Raw genomic sequence first — 20,856 nt, forward strand, 5'->3', positions numbered from 1 at the left:
TTATCATGTTCGCCTCACACGCGAAAGGTCCCAGGTTCGAAACCTGGCAGAAACATTATTTAATTTTTGCTAAATCTGCTGACGTTACAAGTCTTCTGAATTGGAAATGCACCTGCTTGACTATGAATCCAAAAATCACGTATACTCGGCAAGACGTAAGCGATCTGTTAGCTGAATAAAGTGGTTTCCAAAAACCTGAAGCTAATGTTGTCTGAGAAAAAGCTGAATTGCACTCATTAAATCAGCATGCGCCATGTGCAAGTACCGAATGCAAGACAGCATTTTCTGTCTTGCATTCAGTGCTTGCATATGGCGCATGCTACTCCGGTCTCAACAGGGATGTGCACAGCTGTAGTTTCTGTAGTGTAGTGGTTATCACGTTCGCCTAACACGCGAAAGGTCCGTGGTTCGAAACCGGGCAGCAACATTGCTTTTGTTCCGTTTTGGATTCCTTTTTGTTAGAATGCGTCTTTTCGAAGTCTCTTTGCAAATTTCAAGTGCATCTGTTCTTTTTGTCATATTCCCTACAATGGGAGAAGGGTTTTGTGCAAAAATCACCGTCGACAAAAGCAAAACTCATGCTCGCTGTACTTTCAGAGATGGATTTTCTACTAAAAATGCAAGAAAATCATGTTTACTCACATGAGCGATCAGCTTGCTGAATAGAGTTGTGGCGAAAGTGACCTCGCCACTGGTTTTTGGAGAGGAATATGTGCCAACCTTTTGCTCTGTGACTATGGCCCCTTTTAATTTGTTTTGGCTGAGAGACCCTATTTGTGGCCATTGGGACTTTAGACAATGGTTCTTCGAACTCCCGAACAGTCGACGTGGCCGCCATTCGACATTGGAACACGCGGTGGTGGCCATCTTGTTCGCATTGACTTAAACCACGAATAGACTTCAAGGGGACTTTGCCACGAATGCCCTGGAGCTATTTTCGGCATGAAAACCTCGTGGTTCCCGGTCGGTCCTCCAGCGGCACTTAGCCGCCAATCTATGGAACTGTTTTGGGCATGAAATCCCAGGTTCGCCTGGGCAAAATTATGACTTCTATGAAATTTCTGAACCCCTGATCTGATCTGGGTGATTTTCTGATATGTCGCCTACCCAGATCAGAGCTGTCGGATGATGTAACATTTATGGGGATATGTTGTGTTTTGGGCCACTTATGGTACTTTAGAAAAATGTGCGTTTTTTATTTTTTTCTGCCTGGGGATAATTAAGTTAATGCATTAACTGCCTTAATTATATCACAGGCAGAGGGGAGGGATTGTTTACTGTATGTGTGTAGGTTTGGAAATGATTGACTGGACAGATCAAACTTTTGCCAAGAATACAATTTCACATCAACAGACTGTTTTCTTCTTCTATGTATGTTGAAGGAAATATGCATTTGAATCTGGGGACTTTTTAAATACGATGGGTATGCAGCAAACACATTCCCCCAATTTTCCTGCGCAAAGTCAGTATTGTGGTAGTTTCTGTAATGTAGTGGTTATCACGTTCGAAACCTGGCAGAAACATTATTTAATTTTTGCTAAATCTGCTGACGTTAGAAGTCTTCTGAATTGGAAATGCACCTGCTTGACTATGAATCCAAAAATCACGTATACTCGGCAAGACGTAAGCGATCTGTTAGCTGAATAAAGTGGTTTCCAAAAACCTGAAGCTAATGTTGTCTGAGAAAAAGCTGAATTGCACTCATTAAATCAGCATGCGCTATGTGCAAGTACCAAATGCAAGACAGCATTTTCTGTCTTGCATTCAGTGCTTGCACATGGCGCATGCTACTCCGGTCTCGACAGGATTGTGCACAGCTGTAGTTTCTGTAGTGTAGTGGTTATCACGTTCGCCTAACACGCGAAAGGTCCCCGGTTCGAAACCGGGCAGAAACATTGCTTTTGTTCTGTTTTGGATTCCTTTTTGTTAGAATGCGGCTTTTCGAAGTCTCTTTGCAAATTTCAAGTGCATCTGTTCTTTTTGTCATATTCCCTACAATGGGAGAAGGGTTTTGTGCTAAAATCACCGTCGACAAAAGCAAAACTCATGCTCGCTGTACTTTCAGAGATGGATTTTCTACTAAAAATGCAAGAAAATCATGTTTACTCACATGAGCGATCAGCTTGCTGAATAGAGTTGTGGCGAAACTGACCTCGCCACTGGTTTTTGGAGAGGAATATTTGCCAACCTTTTGCTCTGTGACTATGGCCCCTTTTAATTTGTTTTGGCTGAGAGACCCTATTTGTGGCCATTGGGACTTTAGACAATGGTTCTTCGAACTCCCGAACAGTCGACGTGGCCGCCATTCGACATTGGAACACGCGGTGGCGGCCATCTTGTTCGCATTGACTTAAACCACGAATAGACTTCAAGGGGACTTTGCCGCGAATGCCCTGGAGCTATTTTCGGCATGAAAACCTTGCGGTTCCAGGTCGGTCCTCCAGCGGCACTTAGCCGCCAATCTATGGAACTGTTTTGGGCATGAAATCCCGGGTTCGCCTGGGCAAAATTATGACTTCTATGAAATTTCTGAACCCCTGATCTGATCTGGGTGATTTTCGGATATGTCGCTCACCCAGATCAGAGCTGTCGGGTGATGTAACATTTATGGGGATATGTTGTGTTTTGGGCCACTTATGGTACTTTAGAAAAATGTGCGTTTTTTATTTTTTTCTGCCTGGGGATAATTAAGTTAATGCATTAACTGCCTTAATTATATCACAGGCAGAGGGGAGGGATTGTTTGCTGTATGTGTGTAGGTTTGGAAATGATTGACTGGACAGATAAAACTTTTGCCAAGAATACAATTTCACATTAACAGACTGTTTTCTTCTTCTATGTATGTTGAAGGAAATAGGCATTTGAATCTGGGGACTTTTTAAATACGATGGGTATGCAGCACATTCCCCCAATTTTCCTGCGCAAAGTCGGCATTGTGGCAGTTTCTGTAGTGTAGTGGTTATCATGTTCGCCTCACACGCGAAAGGTCCCAGGTTTGAAACCTGGCAGAAACATTATTTAATTTTTGCTAAATCTGCTGACGTTAGAAGTCTTCTGAATTGGAAATGCACCTGCTTGACTATGAATCCAAAAATCACGTATACTCGGCAAGACGTAAGCGATCTGTTAGCTGAATAAAGTGGTTTCCAAAAACCTGAAGCTAATGTTGTCTGAGAAAAAGCTGAATTGCACTCATTAAATCAGCATGCGCCATGTGCAAGTACCGAATGCAAGACAGCATTTTCTGTCTTGCATTCAGTGCTTGCACATGGCGCATGCTACTCCGGTCTCAACAGGGATGTGCACAGCTGTAGTTTATGTAGTGTAGTGGTTATCACGTTCGCCTGACACGAGAAAGGTCCCCGGTTCGAAACCGGGCAGAAACATTGCTTTCGCTCCGTTTTGGATTCCTTTTTGTTAGAATGCGGCTTTTCAAAGTCTCTTTGCAAATTTCAAGTGCATCTGTTCTTTTTGTCATATTCCCTACAATGGGAGAAGGGTTTTGTGCAAAAATCACCGTCGACAAAAGCAAAACTCATGCTCGCTGTACTTTCAGAGATGGATTTTCTACTAAAAATGCAAGAAAATCATGTTTACTCACATGAGCGATCAGCTTGCTGAATAGAGTTGTGGCGAAAGTGACCTCGCCACTGGTTTTTGGAGAGGAATATTTGCCAACCTTTTGCTCTGTGACTATGGCCCCTTTTAATTTGTTTTGGCTGAGAGACCCTATTTGTGGCCATTGTGACTTTAGACAATGGTTCTTCGGACTCCCGAACAGTCGACGTGGCCGCCATTCGACATTGGAACACGCGGTGGCGGCCATCTTGTTCGCATTGACTTAAACCACGAATAGACTTCAAGGGGACTTTGCCGCGAATGCCCTGGAGCTATTTTCGGCATGAAAACCTCGCGGTTCCAGGTCGGTCCTCAAGCGGCACTTAGCCGCCAATCTATGGAACTGTTTTGGGCATGAAATCCCGGGTTCGCCTGGGCAAAATTATGACTTCTATGAAATTTCTGAACCCCTGATCTGATCCGGGTGATTTTCGGATATGTCGCTCACCCAGATCAGAGCTGTCGGGTGATGTAACATTTATGGGGATATGTTGTGTTTTGGGCCACTTATGGTACTTTAGAAAAATGTGCGTTTTTTATTTTTTTCTGCCTGGGGATAATTAAGTTAATGCATTAACTGCCTTAATTATATCACAGGCAGAGGGGAGGGATTGTTTGCTGTATGTGTGTAGGTTTGGAAATGATTGACTGGACAGATCAAACTTTTGCCAAGAATACAATTTCACATCAACAGACTGTTTTCCTCTTCTATGTAGGTTGAAGGAAATAGGCATTTGAATCTGGGGACTTTTTAAATACAATGGGTATGCAGCACATTCCCCCAATTTTCCTGCGCAAAGTCGGCATTGTGGCAGTTTCTGTAGTGTAGTGGTTATCACGTTCGCCTCACACGCGAAAGGTCCCAGGTTCGAAACCTGGCAGAAACATTATTTAATTTTTGCTAAATCTGCTGACGTTAGAAGTCTTCTGAATTGGAAATGCACCTGCTTGACTATGAATCCAAAAATCACGTATACTCGGCAAGACGTAAGCGATCTGTTAGCTGAATAAAGTGGTTTCCAAAAACCTGAAGCTAATGTTGTCTGAGAAAAAGCTGAATTGCACTCATTAAATCAGCATGCGCCATGTGCAAGTACCGAATGCAAGACAGCATTTTCTGTCTTGCATTCAGTGCTTGCACATGGCACATGCTACTCCGGTCTCAACAGGGATGTGCACAGCTGTAGTTTCTGTAGTGTAGTGGTTATCACGTTCGCCTAACACGCGAAAGGTCCCCGGTTCGAAACCGGGCAGAAACATTGCTTTTGTTCTGTTTTGGATTCCTTTTTGTTAGAATGCGGCTTTTCGAAGTCTCTTTGCAAATTTCAAGTGCATCTGTTCCTTTTGTCATATTCCCTACAATGGGAGAAGGGTTTTGTGCAAAAATCACCGTCGACAAAAGCAAAACTCATGCTCGCTGTACTTTCAGAGATGGATTTTCTACTAAAAATGCAAGAAAATCATGTTTACTCACATGAGCGATCAGCTTGCTGAATAGAGTTGTGGCGAAAGTGACCTCGCCACTGGTTTTTGGAGAGGAATATTTGCCAACCTTTTGCTCTGTGACTATGGCCCCTTTTAATTTGTTTTGGCTGAGAGACCCTATTTGTGGCCATTGTGACTTTAGACAATGGTTCTTTGAACTCCCGAACAGTCGACGTGGCCGCCATTCGACATTGGAACACGCGGTGGCGGCCATCTTGTTCGCATTGACTTAAACCACGAATAGACTTCAAGGGGACTTTGCCGCGAATTCCCTGGAGCTATTTTCGGCATGAAAACCTCGCGGTTCTAGGTCAGTCCTCCAGCGGCACTTAGCCACCAATCTATGGAACTGTTTTGGGCATGAAATCCCGGGTTCGCCTGGGCAAAATTATGACTTCTATGAAATTTCTGAACCCCTGATCTGATCCGGGTGATTTTCGGATATGTCGCTCACCCAGATCAAAGCTGTCGGGTGATGTAACATTTATGGGGATATGTTGTGTTTTGGGCCACTTATGGTACTTTAGAAAAATGTGCGTTTTTATTTTTTTCTGCCTGGGGATAATTAAGTTAATGCATTAACTGCCTTAATTATATCACAGACAGAGGGGAGGGATTGTTTACTGTATGTGTGTAGGTTTGGAAATGATTGACTGGACAGATAAAACTTTTGCCAAGAATACAATTTCACATCAACAGACTGTTTCCTCTTCTATGTATGTTGAAGGAAATAGGCATTTGAATCTGGGGACTTTTTAAATACATAGTTACATAGTTACATAGTTAGATAGCTGAAAAGAGACTTGCGTCCATCAAGTTCAGCCCTCCTCACACCTGTTTTTTGCTGTTGATCCAAAAGGCAAAAAAAAAAACAAAACAAAAAAAAAAAACCAGTTTGAAGCACAATTTTGCAACAAGCTAGGACAAAAAATTCCTTCTTGACCCCAGAATGGCAGTCAGATTTATCCTTGAATCAAGCAGTTATTACCCTACATTGAAAGATATGCAGCACATTCCCCCAATTTTCCTGCGCAAAGTCGGCATTGTGGCAGTTTCTGTAGTGTAGTGGTTATCACGTTTGCCTCACATGCGAAAGGTCCCAGGTTCGAAACCTGGCAGAAACATTATTTAATTTTTGCTAAATCTGCTGACGTTAGAAGTCTTCTGAATTGGAAATGCACCTGCTTAACTATGAATCCAAAAATCACGTATACTCGGCAAGACGTAAGCGATCTTTTAGCTGAATAAAGTGGTTTCCAAAAACCTGAAGCTAATGTTGTCTGAGAAAAAGCTGAATTGCACTCATTAAATCAGCATGCGCCATGTGCAAGTACCGAATGCAAGACAGCATTTTCTGTCTTGCATTCAGTGCTTGCACATGGCGCATGCTACTCCGGTCTCAACAGGGATGTGCACAGCTGTAGTTTCTGTAGTGTAGTGGTTATCACGTTCGCCTAACACGCGAAAGGTCCATGGTTCGAAACCGGGCAGAAATATTGCTTTCGTTCCGTTTTGGATTCCTTTTTGTTAGAATGCGGCTTTTCGAAGTCTCTTTGCAAATTTCAAGTGCATCTGTTCCTTTGTCATATTCCCTACAATGGGAGAAGGGTTTTGTGCAAAAATCACCGTCGACAAAAGCAAAACTCATGCTCGCTGTACTTTCAGAGATGGATTTTCTACTAAAAATGCAAGAAAATCATGTTTACTCACATGAGCGATCAGCTTGCTGAATAGAGTTGTGGCGAAAGTGACCTCGCCACTGGTTTTTGGAGAGGAATATTTGCCAACCTTTTGCTCTGTGACTATGGCCCCTTTTAATTTGTTTTGGCTGAGAGACCCTATTTGTGGCCATTGTGACTTTAGACAATGGTTCTTCGAACTCCCGAACAGTCGACGTGGCCGCCATTCGACATTGGAACACGCGGTGGCGGCCATCTTGTTCGCATTGACTTAAACCACGAATAGACTTCAAGGGGACTTTGCCGCGAATGCCCTGGAGCTATTTTCGGCATGAAAACCTCGCGGTTCTAGGTCAGTCCTCCAGCGGCACTTAGCCGCCAATCTATGGAACTGTTTTGGGCATGAAATCCCGGGTTCGCCTGGGCAAAATTATGACTTCTATGAAATTTCTGAACCCCTGATCTGATCCAGGTGATTTTCGGATATGTCGCTCACCCAGATCAGAGCTGTCGGGTGATGTAACATTTATGGGGATATGTTGTGTTTTGGGCCACTTATGGTACTTTAGAAAAATGTGCGTTTTTTATTTTTTTCTGCCTGGGGATAATTAAGTTAATGCATTAACTGCCTTAATTATATCACAGGCAGAGGGGAGGGATTGTTTACTGTATGTGTGTAGGTTTGGAAATGATTGACTGGACAGATCAAACTTTTGCCAAGAATACAATTTCACATCAACAGACTGTTTTCCTCTTCTATGTATGTTGAAGGAAATAGGCATTTGAATCTGGGGACTTTTTAAATACATAGTTACATAGTTACATAGTTAGATAGCTGAAAAGAGACTTGCGTCCATCAAGTTCAGCCCTCCTCACACCTGTTTTTTGCTGTTGATCCAAAAGGCAAAAAAAAAAACAAAAAAAAAAAACCAGTTTGAAGCACAATTTTGCAACAAGCTAGGACAAAAAATTCCTTCTTGACCCCAGAATGGCAGTCAGATTTATCCTTGAATCAAGCAGTTATTACCCTACATTGAAAGATATGCAGCACATTCCCCCAATTTTCCTGCGCAAAGTCGTCATTGTGGCAGTTTCTGTAGTGTAGTAGTTATCACGTTCGCCTCACATGCGAAAGGTCCCAGGTTCGAAACCTGGCAGAAACATTATTTAATTTTTGCTAAATCTGCTGACGTTAGAAGTCTTCTGAATTGGAAATGCACCTGCTTGACTATGAATCCAAAAATCACGTATACTCGGCAAGACGTAAGCGATCTGTTAGCTGAATAAAGTGGTTTCCAAAAACCTGAAGCTAATGTTGTCTGAGAAAAAGCTGAATTGCACTCATTAAATCAGCATGCGCCATGTGCAAGTACCGAATGCAAGACAGCATTTTCTGTCTTGCATTCAGTGCTTGCACATGGCGCATGCTACTCCGGTCTCAACAGGGATGTGCACAGCTGTAGTTTCTGTAGTGTAGTGGTTATCACGTTCGCCTAACACGAGAAAGGTCCCCGGTTCTAAACCGGGCAGAAACATTGCTTTCGCTCCGTTTTGGATTCCTTTTTGTTAGAATGCGGCTTTTCAAAGTCTCTTTGCAAATTTCAAGTGCATCTGTTCTTTTTGTCATATTCCCTACAATGGGAGAAGGGTTTTGTGCAAAAATCACCGTCGACAAAAGCAAAACTCATGCTCGCTGTACTTTCAGAGATGGATTTTCTACTAAAAATGCAAGAAAATCATGTTTACTCACATGAGCGATCAGCTTGCATAATAGAGTTGTGGCGAAAGTGACCTCGCCACTGCTTTTTTGAGAGGAATATTTGCCAACCTTTTGCTCTGTGACTATGGCCCCTTTTAATTTGTTTTGGCTGAGAGACCCTATTTGTGGCCATTGGGACTTTAGACAATGGTTCTTCGAACTCCCGAACAGTCGACGTGGCCGCCATTCGACATTGGAACACGCGGTGGCGGCCATCTTGTTCGCATTGACTTAAACCACGAATAGACTTCAAGGGGACTTTGCCGCGAATGCCCTGGAGCTATTTTCGGCATGAAAACCTCGTGGTTCCAGGTCGGTCCTCCAGCGGCACTTAGCCGCCAATCTATGGAACTGTTTTGGGCATGAAATCCCGGGTTCGCCTGGGCAAAATTATGACTTCTATGAAATTTCTGAACCCCTGATCTGATCTGGGTGATTTTCGGATATGTCGCTCACCCAGAACAGAGCTGTCGGGTGATGTAACATTTATGGGGCTATGTTGTGTTTTGGGCCACTTATGGTACTTTAGAAAAATGTGCGTTTTTAATTTTCTTCTGCCTGGGGATAATTAAGTTAATGCATTAACTGCCTTAATTATATCACAGGCAGAGGGGAGGGATTATTTACTGTATGTGTGTAGGTTTGGAAATGATTGACTGGACAGATCAAACTTTTGCCAAGAATACAATTTCACATCAACAGACTGTTTTCTTCTTCTATGTATGTTGAAGGAAATAGGCATTTGAATCTGGGGACTTTTTAAATACGATGGGTATGCAGCAAACACATTCCCCCAATTTTCCTGTGCAAAGTAGGCATTGTGGCAGTTTCTGTAGTGTAGTGGTTATCAAGTTCGCCTCACACGCGAAAGGTCCCAGGTTCGAAACCTGGCAGGAACATTATTTAATTTTTGCTAAATCTGCCGACGTTAGAAGACTTCTGAATTGGAAATGCACCTGCTTGACTATGAATCCAAAAATCGCGTATACTCGGCAAGACGTAAGCGATCTGTTAGCTGAATAAAGTGGTTTCCAAAAACCTGAAGCTAATGTTGTCTGAGAAAAAGCTGAATTGCACTCATTAAATCAGCATGCGCCATGTGCAAGTACCGAATGCAAGACAGCATTTTCTGTCTTGCATTCAGTGCTTGCACATGGCGCATGCTACTCCGGTCTCAACAGGGCTATGCACAGCTGTAGTTTCTGTAGTGTAGTGGTTATCACGTTCGCCTAACACGCGAAAGGTCCCCGGTTCGAAACCGGGCAGAAACATCGCTTTTGTTCCGTTTTGGATTCCTTTTTTATAGAATGCGGCTTTTCGAAGTCTCTTTGCAAATTTCAAGTGCATTTGTTCTTTTTGTCATATTCCCTACAATGGGAGAAGGGTTTTGTGCAAAAATCACCGTCGACAAAAGCAAAACTCATGCTCGCTGTACTTTCAGAGATGGATTTTCTACTAAAAATGCAAGAAAATCATGTTTACTCACATGAGCGATCAGCTTGCTGAATAGAGTTGTGGCGAAAGTGACCTCGCCACTGGTTTTTGGAGAGGAATATTTGCCAACCTTTTGCTCTGTGACTATGGCCCCTTTTAATTTGTTTTGGCTGAGAGACCCTATTTGTGGCCATTGGGACTTTAGACAATGGTTCTTCGAACTCCCGAACAGTCGACGTGGCCGCCATTCGACATTGGAACACGCAGTGGCGGCCATCTTGTTCGCATTGACTTAAACCACGAATAGACTTCAAGGGGACTTTGCCGCGAATGCCCTGGAGCTATTTTCGGCATGAAAACCTCGTGGTTCCCGGTCGGTCCTCCAGCGGCACTTAGCCGCCAATCTATGGAACTGTTTTGGGCATGAAATCCCGGGTTCGCCTGGGCAAAATTATGACTTCTATGAAATTTCTGAACCCCTGATCTGATCTGGGTGATTTTCGGATATGTCGCTCACCCAGATCAGAGCTGTCGGGTGATGTAACATTTATGGGGATATGTTGTGTTTTGGGCCACTTATGGTACTTTAGAAAAATGTGCGTTTTTTATTTTTTTCTGCCTGGGGATAATTAAGTTAATGCATTAACTGCCTTAATTATATCACAGGCAGAGGGGAGGGATTGTTTACTGTATGTGTGTAGGTTTGGAAATGATTGACTGGACAGATCAAACTTTTGCCAAGAATACAATTTCACATCAACAGACTGTTTTCCTCTTCTATGTATGTTGAAGGAAATAGGCATTTGAATCTGGGGACTTTTTAAATACATAGTTACATAGTTACATAGTTAGATAGCTGAAAAGAGACTTGCGTCCATCAAGTTCAGCCCTCCTCACACCTGTTTTTTGCTGTTGATCCAAAAGGCAAAAAAAAAAACAAAAAAAAAAAACCAGTTTGAAGCACAATTTTGCAACAAGCTAGGACAAAAAATTCCTTCTTGACCCCAGAATGGCAGTCAGATTTATCCTTGAATCAAGCAGTTATTACCCTACATTGAAAGATATGCAGCACATTCCCCCAATTTTCCTGCGCAAAGTCGTCATTGTGGCAGTTTCTGTAGTGTAGTAGTTATCACGTTCGCCTCACATGCGAAAGGTCCCAGGTTCGAAACCTGGCAGAAACATTATTTAATTTTTGCTAAATCTGCTGACGTTAGAAGTCTTCTGAATTGGAAATGCACCTGCTTGACTATGAATCCAAAAATCACGTATACTCGGCAAGACGTAAGCGATCTGTTAGCTGAATAAAGTGGTTTCCAAAAACCTGAAGCTAATGTTGTCTGAGAAAAAGCTGAATTGCACTCATTAAATCAGCATGCGCCATGTGCAAGTACCGAATGCAAGACAGCATTTTCTGTCTTGCATTCAGTGCTTGCACATGGCGCATGCTACTCCGGTCTCAACAGGGATGTGCACAGCTGTAGTTTCTGTAGTGTAGTGGTTATCACGTTCGCCTAACACGAGAAAGGTCCCCGGTTCTAAACCGGGCAGAAACATTGCTTTCGCTCCGTTTTGGATTCCTTTTTGTTAGAATGCGGCTTTTCAAAGTCTCTTTGCAAATTTCAAGTGCATCTGTTCTTTTTGTCATATTCCCTACAATGGGAGAAGGGTTTTGTGCAAAAATCACCGTCGACAAAAGCAAAACTCATGCTCGCTGTACTTTCAGAGATGGATTTTCTACTAAAAATGCAAGAAAATCATGTTTACTCACATGAGCGATCAGCTTGCATAATAGAGTTGTGGCGAAAGTGACCTCGCCACTGCTTTTTTGAGAGGAATATTTGCCAACCTTTTGCTCTGTGACTATGGCCCCTTTTAATTTGTTTTGGCTGAGAGACCCTATTTGTGGCCATTGGGACTTTAGACAATGGTTCTTCGAACTCCCGAACAGTCGACGTGGCCGCCATTCGACATTGGAACACGCGGTGGCGGCCATCTTGTTCGCATTGACTTAAACCACGAATAGACTTCAAGGGGACTTTGCCGCGAATGCCCTGGAGCTATTTTCGGCATGAAAACCTCGTGGTTCCAGGTCGGTCCTCCAGCGGCACTTAGCCGCCAATCTATGGAACTGTTTTGGGCATGAAATCCCGGGTTCGCCTGGGCAAAATTATGACTTCTATGAAATTTCTGAACCCCTGATCTGATCTGGGTGATTTTCGGATATGTCGCTCACCCAGAACAGAGCTGTCGGGTGATGTAACATTTATGGGGCTATGTTGTGTTTTGGGCCACTTATGGTACTTTAGAAAAATGTGCGTTTTTAATTTTCTTCTGCCTGGGGATAATTAAGTTAATGCATTAACTGCCTTAATTATATCACAGGCAGAGGGGAGGGATTATTTACTGTATGTGTGTAGGTTTGGAAATGATTGACTGGACAGATCAAACTTTTGCCAAGAATACAATTTCACATCAACAGACTGTTTTCTTCTTCTATGTATGTTGAAGGAAATAGGCATTTGAATCTGGGGACTTTTTAAATACGATGGGTATGCAGCAAACACATTCCCCCAATTTTCCTGTGCAAAGTAGGCATTGTGGCAGTTTCTGTAGTGTAGTGGTTATCAAGTTCGCCTCACACGGGAAAGGTCCCAGGTTCGAAACCTGGCAGGAACATTATTTAATTTTTGCTAAATCTGCCGACGTTAGAAGACTTCTGAATTGGAAATGCACCTGCTTGACTATGAATCCAAAAATCGCGTATACTCGGCAAGACGTAAGCGATCTGTTAGCTGAATAAAGTGGTTTCCAAAAACCTGAAGCTAATGTTGTCTGAGAAAAAGCTGAATTGCACTCATTAAATCAGCATGCGCCATGTGCAAGTACCGAATGCAAGACAGCATTTTCTGTCTTGCATTCAGTGCTTGCACATGGCGCATGCTACTCCGGTCTCAACAGGGCTATGCACAGCTGTAGTTTCTGTAGTGTAGTGGTTATCACGTTCGCCTAACACGCGAAAGGTCCCCGGTTCGAAACCGGGCAGAAACATCGCTTTTGTTCCGTTTTGGATTCCTTTTTTATAGAATGCGGCTTTTCGAAGTCTCTTTGCAAATTTCAAGTGCATTTGTTCTTTTTGTCATATTCCCTACAATGGGAGAAGGGTTTTGTGCAAAAATCACCGTCGACAAAAGCAAAACTCATGCTCGCTGTACTTTCAGAGATGGATTTTCTACTAAAAATGCAAGAAAATCATGTTTACTCACATGAGCGATCAGCTTGCTGAATAGAGTTGTGGCGAAAGTGACCTCGCCACTGGTTTTTGGAGAGGAATATTTGCCAACCTTTTGCTCTGTGACTATGGCCCCTTTTAATTTGTTTTGGCTGAGAGACCCTATTTGTGGCCATTGGGACTTTAGACAATGGTTCTTCGAACTCCCGAACAGTCGACGTGGCCGCCATTCGACATTGGAACACGCAGTGGCGGCCATCTTGTTCGCATTGACTTAAACCACGAATAGACTTCAAGGGGACTTTGCCGCGAATGCCCTGGAGCTATTTTCGGCATGAAAACCTCGTGGTTCCCGGTCGGTCCTCCAGCGGCACTTAGCCGCCAATCTATGGAACTGTTTTGGGCATGAAATCCCGGGTTCGCCTGGGCAAAATTATGACTTCTATGAAATTTCTGAACCCCTGATCTGATCTGGGTGATTTTCGGATATGTCGCTCACCCAGATCAGAACTGTCGGGTGATGTAACATTTATGTGGATATGTTGTGTTTTGGGCCACTTATGGTACTTTAGAAAAATGTGCGTTTTTTATTTTTTTCTGCCTGGGGATAATTAAGTTAATGCATTAACTGCCTTAATTATATCACAGGCAGAGGGGAGGGATTGTTTACTGTATGTGTGTAGGTTTGGAAATGATTGACTGGACAGATCAAACTTTTGCCAAGAATACAATTTCACATCAACAGACTGTTTTCTTCTTCTATGTATGTTGAAGGAAATAGGCATTTGAATCTGGGGACTTTTTAAATACGATGGGTATGCAGCAAACACATTCCCCCAATTTTCCTGCGCAAAGTCGGCATTGTGGCAGTTTCTGTAGTGTAGTGGTTATCACGTCCGCCTCACACGCGAAACGTCCCAGGTTAAAAACCTGGCAGAAACATTATTTAATTTTTGCTAAATCTGCTGACGTTAGAAGTCTTCTGAATTGGAAATGCACCTGCTTGACTATGAATCCAAAAATCACGTATACTCGGCAAGACGTAAGCGATCTGTTAGCTGAATAAAGTGGTTTCCAAAAACCTGAAGCTAATGTTGTCTGAGAAAAAGCTGAATTGCACTCATTAAATCAGCATGCGCCATGTGCAAGTACCGAATGCAAGACAGCATTTTCTGTCTTGCATTCAGTGCTTGCACATGGCGCATGCTACTCCGGACTCAACAGGGATGTGCACAGCTGTAGTTTCTGTAGTGTAGTGGTTATCACGTTCGCCTAACACGCGAAAGGTCCCCGGTTCGAAACCGGGCAGAAACATTGTTCCGTTTTGGATTCCTTTTTGTTAGAATGCGGCTTTTCGAAGTCTCTTTGCAAATTTCAAGTGCATCTGTTCTTTTTGTCATATTCCCTACAATGGGAGAAGGGTTTTGTGCAAAAATCACCGTCGACAAAAGCAAAACTCATGCTCGCTGTACTTTCAGAGATGGATTTTCTACTAAAAATGCAAGAAAATCATGTTTACTCACATGAGCGATCAGCTTGCTGAATAGAGTTGTGGCGAAATTGACCTCGCCACTGGTTTTTGGAGAGGAATATTTGCCTTTTGCTCTGTGACTATGGCCCCTTTTAATTTGTTTTGGCTGAGAGACCCTATTTGTGGCCATTGGGACTTTAGACAATGGTTCTTCGAACTCCCGAACAGTCGACGTGGCCGCCATTCGACATTGGAACACGCGGTGGCGGCCATCTTGTTCGCATTGACTTAAACCACGAAAAGACTTCAAGGAGACTTTGCCGCGAATGCCCTGGAGCTATTTTCGGCATGAAAACCTTGCGGTTCCAGGTCGGTCCTCCAGCGGCACTTAGCCGCCAATCTATGGAACTGTTTTGGGCATGAAATCCCGGGTTCGCCTGGGCAAAATTATGACTTCTATGAAATTTCTGAACCCCTGATCTGATCTGGGTGATTTTCGGATATGTCGCTCACCCAGATCAGAGCTGTCGGGTGATGTAAAATTTATGGGGATATGTTGTGTTTTGGGCCACTTATGGTACTTTAGAAAAATGTGCGTTTTTTATTTTTTTCTGCCTGGGGATAATTAAGTTAATGCATTAACTGCCTTAATTATATCACAGGCAGAGGGGAGGGATTGTTTACTGTATGTGTGTAGGTTTGGAAATGATTGACTGGACAGATCAAACTTTTGCCAAGAATACAATTTCACATCAACAGACTGTTTTCTTCTTCTATGTATGTTGAAGGAAATAGGCATTTGAATCTGGGGACTTTTTAAATACGATGGGTATGCAGCACATTCCCCCAATTTTCCTGCGCAAAGTCGGCATTGTGGCAGTTTCTGTAGTGTAGTGGTTATCACGTTCGCCTCACACGCGAAAGGTCCCAGGTTTCGAAACCTGGCAGAAACATTATTTAATTTTTGCTAAATCTGCTGACGTTAGAAGTCTTCTGAATTGGAAATGCACCTGCTTGACTATGAATCCAAAAATCACGTATACTCGGCAAGACGTAAGCGATCTGTTAGCTGAATAAAGTGGTTTCCAAGAACCTGAAGCTAATGTCTGAGAAAAAGCTGAATTGCACTCATTAAATCAGCATGCGCCATGTGCAAGTACCGAATGCAAGACAGCATTTTCTGTCTTGCATTCAGTGCTTGCACATGCGCATGCTACTCCGGTCTCAACAGACATGTGCACAGCTGTAGTTTCTGTAGTGTAGTGGTTATCACGTTCGCCTAACACGCGAAAGGTCCCCGGTTCGAAACCGGGCAGAAACATTGCTTTCGTTCCGTTTTGGATTCCTTTTTGTTAGAATGCGGATTTTCAAAGTCTCTTTGCAAATTTCAAGTGCATCTGTTCTTTTTGTCATATTCCGTACAATGGGAGAAGGGTTTTGTGCAAAAATCACCGTCGACAAAAGCAAAACTCATGCTCGCTGTACTTTCAGAGATGGATTTTCTGCTAAAAATGCAAGAAAATCATGTTTACTCACATGAGCGATCAGCTTGCTGAATAGAGTTGTGGCGAAAGTGACCTCGCCACTGGTTTTTGGAGAGGAATATTTGCCAACCTTTTGCTCTGTGACTATGGCCCCTTTTAATTTGTTTTGGCTGAGAGACCCTATTTGTGGCCATTGGGACTTTAGACAATGGTTCTTCGAACTCCCGAACAGTCGACGTGGCCGCCATTCGACATTGGAACACGCGGTGGCGGCCATCTTGTTCGCATTGACTTAAACCACGAAAAGACTTCAAGGAGACTTTGCCGCGAATGCCCTGGAGCTATTTTCGGCATGAAAACCTTGCGGTTCCAGGTCGGTCCTCCAGCGGCACTTAGCCGCCAATCTATGGAACTGTTTTGGGCATGAAATCCCGGGTTCGCCTGGGCAAAATTATGACTTCTATGAAATTTCTGAACCCCTGATCTGATCTGGGTGATTTTCGGATATGTCGCTCACCCAGATCAGAGCTGTCGGGTGATGTAAAATTTATGGGGATATGTTGTGTTTTGGGCCACTTATGGTACTTTAGAAAAATGTGCGTTTTTTATTTTTTTCTGCCTGGGGATAATTAAGTTAATGCATTAACTGCCTTAATTATATCACAGGCAGAGGGGAGGGATTGTTTGCTGTATGTGTGTAGGTTTGGAAATGATTGACTGGACAGATCAAACTTTTGCCAAGAATACAATTTCACATCAACAGACTGTTTTCTTCTTCTATGTATGTTGAAGGAAATAGGCATTTGAATCTGGGGACTTTTTAAATACGATGGGTATGCAGCAAACACATTCCCCCAATTTTCCTGTGCAAAGTCGGCATTGTGGCAGTTTCTGTAGTGTAGTGGTTATCACATCCGCCTCACACGCGAAACGTCCCAGGTTAAAAACCTGGCAGAAACATTATTTAATTTTTGCTAAATCTGCTGACGTTAGAAGTCTTCTGAATTGGAAATGCACCTGCTTGACTATGAATCCAAAAATCACGTATACTCGGCAAGACGTAAGCGATCTGTTAGCTGAATAAAGTGGTTTCCAAAAACCTGAAGCTAATGTTGTCTGAGAAAAAGCTGAATTGCACTCATTAAATCAGCATGCGCCATGTGCAAGTACCGAATGCAAGACAGCATTTTCTGTCTTGCATTCAGTGCTTGCACATGGCGCATGCTACTCCGGTCTCAACAGGGATGTGCACAGCTGTAGTTTCTGTAGTGTAGTGGTTATCACGTTCGCCTAACACGCGAAAGGTCCCCGGTTCGAAACCGGGCAGAAACATTGCTTTTGTTCCGTTTTGGATTCCTTTTTGTTAGAATGCGGCTTTTCAAAGTCTCTTTGCAAATTTCAAGTGCATCTGTTCTTTTTGTCATATTCCCTACAATGGGAGAAGGGTTTTGTGCAAAAATCACCGTCGACAAAAGCAAAACTCATGCTCGCTGTACTTTCAGAGATGGATTTTCTACTAAAAATGCAAGAAAATCATGTTTACTCACATGAGCGATCAGCTTGCTGAATAGAGTTGTGGCGAAATTGACCTCGCCACTGGTTTTTGGAGAGGAATATTTGCCTTTTGCTCTGTGACTATGGCCCCTTTTAATTTGTTTTGGCTGAGAGACCCTATTTGTGGCCATTGGGACTTTAGACAATGGTTCTTCGAACTCCCGAACAGTCGACGTGGCCGCCATTCGACATTGGAACACGCGGTGGCGGCCATCTTGTTCGCATTGACTTAAACCACGAATAGACTTCAAGGGGACTTTGCCGCGAATGCCCTGGAGCTATTTTCGGCATGAAAACCTCGCGGTTCCAGGTCGGTCCTCCAGCGGCACTTAGCCGCCAATCTATGGAACTGTTTTGGGCATGAAATCCCGGGTTCGCCTGGGCAAAATTATGACTTCTATGAAATTTCTGAACCCCTGATCTGATCTGGGTGATTTTCGGATATGTCGCTCACCCAGATCAGAGCTGTCGGGTGATGTAAAATTTATGGGGATATGTTGTGTTTTGGGCCACTTATGGTACTTTAGAAAAATGTGCGTTTTTTATTTTTTTCTGCCTGGGGATAATTAAGTTAATGCATTAACTGCCTTAATTATATCACAGGCAGAGGGGAGGGATTGTTTGCTGTATGTGTGTAGGTTTGGAAATGATTGACTGGACAGATCAAACTTTTGCCAAGAATACAATTTCACATCAACAGACTGTTTTCTTCTTCTATGTATGTTGAAGGAAATAGGCATTTGAATCTGGGGACTTTTTAAATACGATGGGTATGCAGCAAACACATTCCCCCAATTTTCCTGCGCAAAGTCGGCATTGTGGCAGTTTCTGTAGTGTAGTGGTTATCACGTTCGCCTCACACGCGAAAGGTCCCAGGTTTCGAAACCTGGCAGAAACATTATTTAATTTTTGCTAAATCTGCTGACGTTAGAAGTCTTCTGAATTGGAAATGCACCTGCTTGACTATGAATCCAAAAATCACGTATACTCGGCAAGACGTAAGCGATCTGTTAGCTGAATAAAGTGGTTTCCAAAAACCTGAAGCTAATGTCTGAAAAAAAGCTGAATTGCACTCATTAAATCAGCATGCGCCATGTGCAAGTACCGAATGCAAGACAGCATTTTCTGTCTTGCATTCAGTGCTTGCACATGCGCATGCTACTCCGGTCTCAACAGACATGTGCACAGCTGTAGTTTCTGTAGTGTAGTGGTTATCACGTTCGCCTAACACGCGAAAGGTCCCCGGTTCGAAACCGGGCAGAAACATTGCTTTCGTTCCGTTTTGGATTCCTTTTTGTTAGAATGCGGATTTTCAAAGTCTCTTTGCAAATTTCAAGTGCATCTGTTCTTTTTGTCATATTCCGTACAATGGGAGAAGGGTTTTGTGCAAAAATCACCGTCGACAAAAGCAAAACTCATGCTCGCTGTACTTTCAGAGATGGATTTTCTGCTAAAAATGCAAGAAAATCATGTTTACTCACATGAGCGATCAGCTTGCTGAATAGAGTTGTGGCGAAAGTGACCTCGCCACTGGTTTTTGGAGAGGAATATTTGCCAACCTTTTGCTCTGTGACTATGGCCCCTTTTAATTTGTTTTGGCTGAGAGACCCTATTTGTGGCCATTGGGACTTTAGACAATGGTTCTTCGAACTCCCGAACAGTCGACGTGGCCGCCATTCGACATTGGAACACGCGGTGGCGGCCATCTTGTTCGCATTGACTTAAACCACGAAAAGACTTCAAGGAGACTTTGCCGCGAATGCCCTGGAGCTATTTTCGGCATGAAAACCTTGCGGTTCTAGGTCGGTCCTCCAGCGGCACTTAGCCGCCAATCTATGGAACTGTTTTGGGCATGAAATCCCGGGTTCGCATGGGCAAAATTATGACTTCTATGAAATTTCTGAACCCCTGATCTGATCTGGGTGATTTTCGGATATGTCGCTCACCCAGATCAGAGCTGTCGGGTGATGTAACATTTATGGGGATATGTTGTGTTTTGGGCCACTTATGGCACTTTAGAAAAATGTGCGTTTTTTATTTTTTTCTGCCTGGGGATAATTAAGTTAATGCATTAACTGCCTTAATTATATCACAGGCAGAGGGGAGGGATTGTTTACTGTATGTGTGTAGGTTTGGAAATGATTGACTGGACAGATCAAACTTTTGCCAAGAATACAATTTCACATCAACAGACTGTTTTCTTCTTCTATGTATGTTGAAGGAAATAGGCATTTGAATCTGGGGACTTTTTAAATACGATGGGTATGCAGCAAACACATTCCCCCAATTTTCCTGCGCAAAGTCGGCATTGTGGCAGTTTCTGTAGTATAGTGGTTATCATGTTCGCCTCACACGCGAAAGGTCCCAGGTTCGAAACCTGGCAGAAACATCATTTAATTTTTGCTAAATCTGCTGACGTTAGAAGTCTTCTGAATTGGAAATGCACCTGCTTGACTATGAATCCAAAAATCACGTATACTCGGCAAGACGTAAGCGATCTGTTAGCTGAATAAAGTGGTTTCCAAAAACCTGAAGCTAATGTTGTCTGAGAAAAAGCTGAATTGCACTCATTAAATCAGCATGCGCCATGTGCAAGTACCGAATGCAAGACAGCATTTTCTGTCTTGCATTCAGTGCTTGCACATGGCGCATGCTACTCCAGTCTCGACAGGGATGTGCACAGCTGTAGTTTCTGTAGTGTAGTGGTTATCACGTTCGCCTAACACGCGAAAGGTCCCCGGTTCGAAACCGGGCTGAAACATTGCTTTCGTTCCGTTTTGGATTCTTTTTTGTTCGAATGCGGCTTTTCGAAGTCTCTTTGCAAATTTCAAGTGCATTTGTTCTTTTTGTCATATTCCCTACAATGGGAGAAGGGTTTTGTGCAAAAATCACCGTCGACAAAAGCAAAACTCATGCTCGCTGTACTTTCAGAGATGGATTTTCTACTAAAAATGCAAGAAAATCATGTTTACTCACATGAGCGATCAGCTTGGTGAATAGAGTTGTGGCGAAAGTGACCTCGCCACTTGTTTTTGGAGAGGAATATTTGCCAACCTTTTGCTCTGTGACTATGGCCCCTTTTAATTTGTTTTGGCTGAGAGACCCTATTTGTGGCCATTGGGACTTTAGACAATGGTTCT

The 20,856-nt window shown here is 43.2% G+C and overlaps 20 non-coding genes across 20 annotated transcripts; all 20 read left to right on the top strand.

Moving 5' to 3' along the window:
• The first annotated feature begins 1,822 nt into the window (after positions 1-1,822).
• TRNAV-AAC (transfer RNA valine (anticodon AAC)) lies at positions 1,823-1,895 on the top strand. The gene has a single exon. It is a non-coding gene; the product is annotated as a tRNA-Val (tRNA).
• Positions 1,896-2,941: 1,046 nt separating this feature from the next.
• TRNAV-CAC (transfer RNA valine (anticodon CAC)) lies at positions 2,942-3,014 on the top strand. The gene has a single exon. It is a non-coding gene; the product is annotated as a tRNA-Val (tRNA).
• A 299-nt stretch (positions 3,015-3,313) lies between these two features.
• Positions 3,314-3,386, top strand: TRNAV-GAC (transfer RNA valine (anticodon GAC)). Its single transcript has one exon. It is a non-coding gene; the product is annotated as a tRNA-Val (tRNA).
• Positions 3,387-4,432: 1,046 nt separating this feature from the next.
• Positions 4,433-4,505, top strand: TRNAV-CAC (transfer RNA valine (anticodon CAC)). The gene has a single exon. It is a non-coding gene; the product is annotated as a tRNA-Val (tRNA).
• A 299-nt stretch (positions 4,506-4,804) lies between these two features.
• On the top strand, positions 4,805-4,877 carry TRNAV-AAC (transfer RNA valine (anticodon AAC)). The gene has a single exon. It is a non-coding gene; the product is annotated as a tRNA-Val (tRNA).
• Positions 4,878-6,154: 1,277 nt separating this feature from the next.
• TRNAV-CAC (transfer RNA valine (anticodon CAC)) lies at positions 6,155-6,227 on the top strand. Its single transcript has one exon. It is a non-coding gene; the product is annotated as a tRNA-Val (tRNA).
• Positions 6,228-6,526: 299 nt separating this feature from the next.
• On the top strand, positions 6,527-6,599 carry TRNAV-AAC (transfer RNA valine (anticodon AAC)). Its single transcript has one exon. It is a non-coding gene; the product is annotated as a tRNA-Val (tRNA).
• A 1,273-nt stretch (positions 6,600-7,872) lies between these two features.
• On the top strand, positions 7,873-7,945 carry TRNAV-CAC (transfer RNA valine (anticodon CAC)). The gene has a single exon. It is a non-coding gene; the product is annotated as a tRNA-Val (tRNA).
• Positions 7,946-9,367: 1,422 nt separating this feature from the next.
• On the top strand, positions 9,368-9,440 carry TRNAV-CAC (transfer RNA valine (anticodon CAC)). Its single transcript has one exon. It is a non-coding gene; the product is annotated as a tRNA-Val (tRNA).
• A 299-nt stretch (positions 9,441-9,739) lies between these two features.
• TRNAV-AAC (transfer RNA valine (anticodon AAC)) lies at positions 9,740-9,812 on the top strand. The gene has a single exon. It is a non-coding gene; the product is annotated as a tRNA-Val (tRNA).
• Positions 9,813-11,086: 1,274 nt separating this feature from the next.
• TRNAV-CAC (transfer RNA valine (anticodon CAC)) lies at positions 11,087-11,159 on the top strand. Its single transcript has one exon. It is a non-coding gene; the product is annotated as a tRNA-Val (tRNA).
• A 1,794-nt stretch (positions 11,160-12,953) lies between these two features.
• On the top strand, positions 12,954-13,026 carry TRNAV-AAC (transfer RNA valine (anticodon AAC)). The gene has a single exon. It is a non-coding gene; the product is annotated as a tRNA-Val (tRNA).
• A 1,422-nt stretch (positions 13,027-14,448) lies between these two features.
• Positions 14,449-14,521, top strand: TRNAV-AAC (transfer RNA valine (anticodon AAC)). Its single transcript has one exon. It is a non-coding gene; the product is annotated as a tRNA-Val (tRNA).
• A 1,036-nt stretch (positions 14,522-15,557) lies between these two features.
• TRNAV-CAC (transfer RNA valine (anticodon CAC)) lies at positions 15,558-15,631 on the top strand. The gene has a single exon. It is a non-coding gene; the product is annotated as a tRNA-Val (tRNA).
• Positions 15,632-15,926: 295 nt separating this feature from the next.
• On the top strand, positions 15,927-15,999 carry TRNAV-AAC (transfer RNA valine (anticodon AAC)). Its single transcript has one exon. It is a non-coding gene; the product is annotated as a tRNA-Val (tRNA).
• A 1,422-nt stretch (positions 16,000-17,421) lies between these two features.
• On the top strand, positions 17,422-17,494 carry TRNAV-AAC (transfer RNA valine (anticodon AAC)). The gene has a single exon. It is a non-coding gene; the product is annotated as a tRNA-Val (tRNA).
• A 1,046-nt stretch (positions 17,495-18,540) lies between these two features.
• TRNAV-CAC (transfer RNA valine (anticodon CAC)) lies at positions 18,541-18,614 on the top strand. Its single transcript has one exon. It is a non-coding gene; the product is annotated as a tRNA-Val (tRNA).
• A 295-nt stretch (positions 18,615-18,909) lies between these two features.
• Positions 18,910-18,982, top strand: TRNAV-AAC (transfer RNA valine (anticodon AAC)). The gene has a single exon. It is a non-coding gene; the product is annotated as a tRNA-Val (tRNA).
• A 1,050-nt stretch (positions 18,983-20,032) lies between these two features.
• Positions 20,033-20,105, top strand: TRNAV-CAC (transfer RNA valine (anticodon CAC)). Its single transcript has one exon. It is a non-coding gene; the product is annotated as a tRNA-Val (tRNA).
• Positions 20,106-20,404: 299 nt separating this feature from the next.
• On the top strand, positions 20,405-20,477 carry TRNAV-AAC (transfer RNA valine (anticodon AAC)). Its single transcript has one exon. It is a non-coding gene; the product is annotated as a tRNA-Val (tRNA).
• The last annotated feature ends 379 nt before the right edge of the window (positions 20,478-20,856 follow it).

The sequence above is a fragment of the Pelobates fuscus genome, chromosome 2 (assembly GCF_036172605.1).
Source record: "Pelobates fuscus isolate aPelFus1 chromosome 2, aPelFus1.pri, whole genome shotgun sequence".
Lineage (NCBI taxonomy): Eukaryota > Metazoa > Chordata > Amphibia > Anura > Pelobatidae > Pelobates > Pelobates fuscus.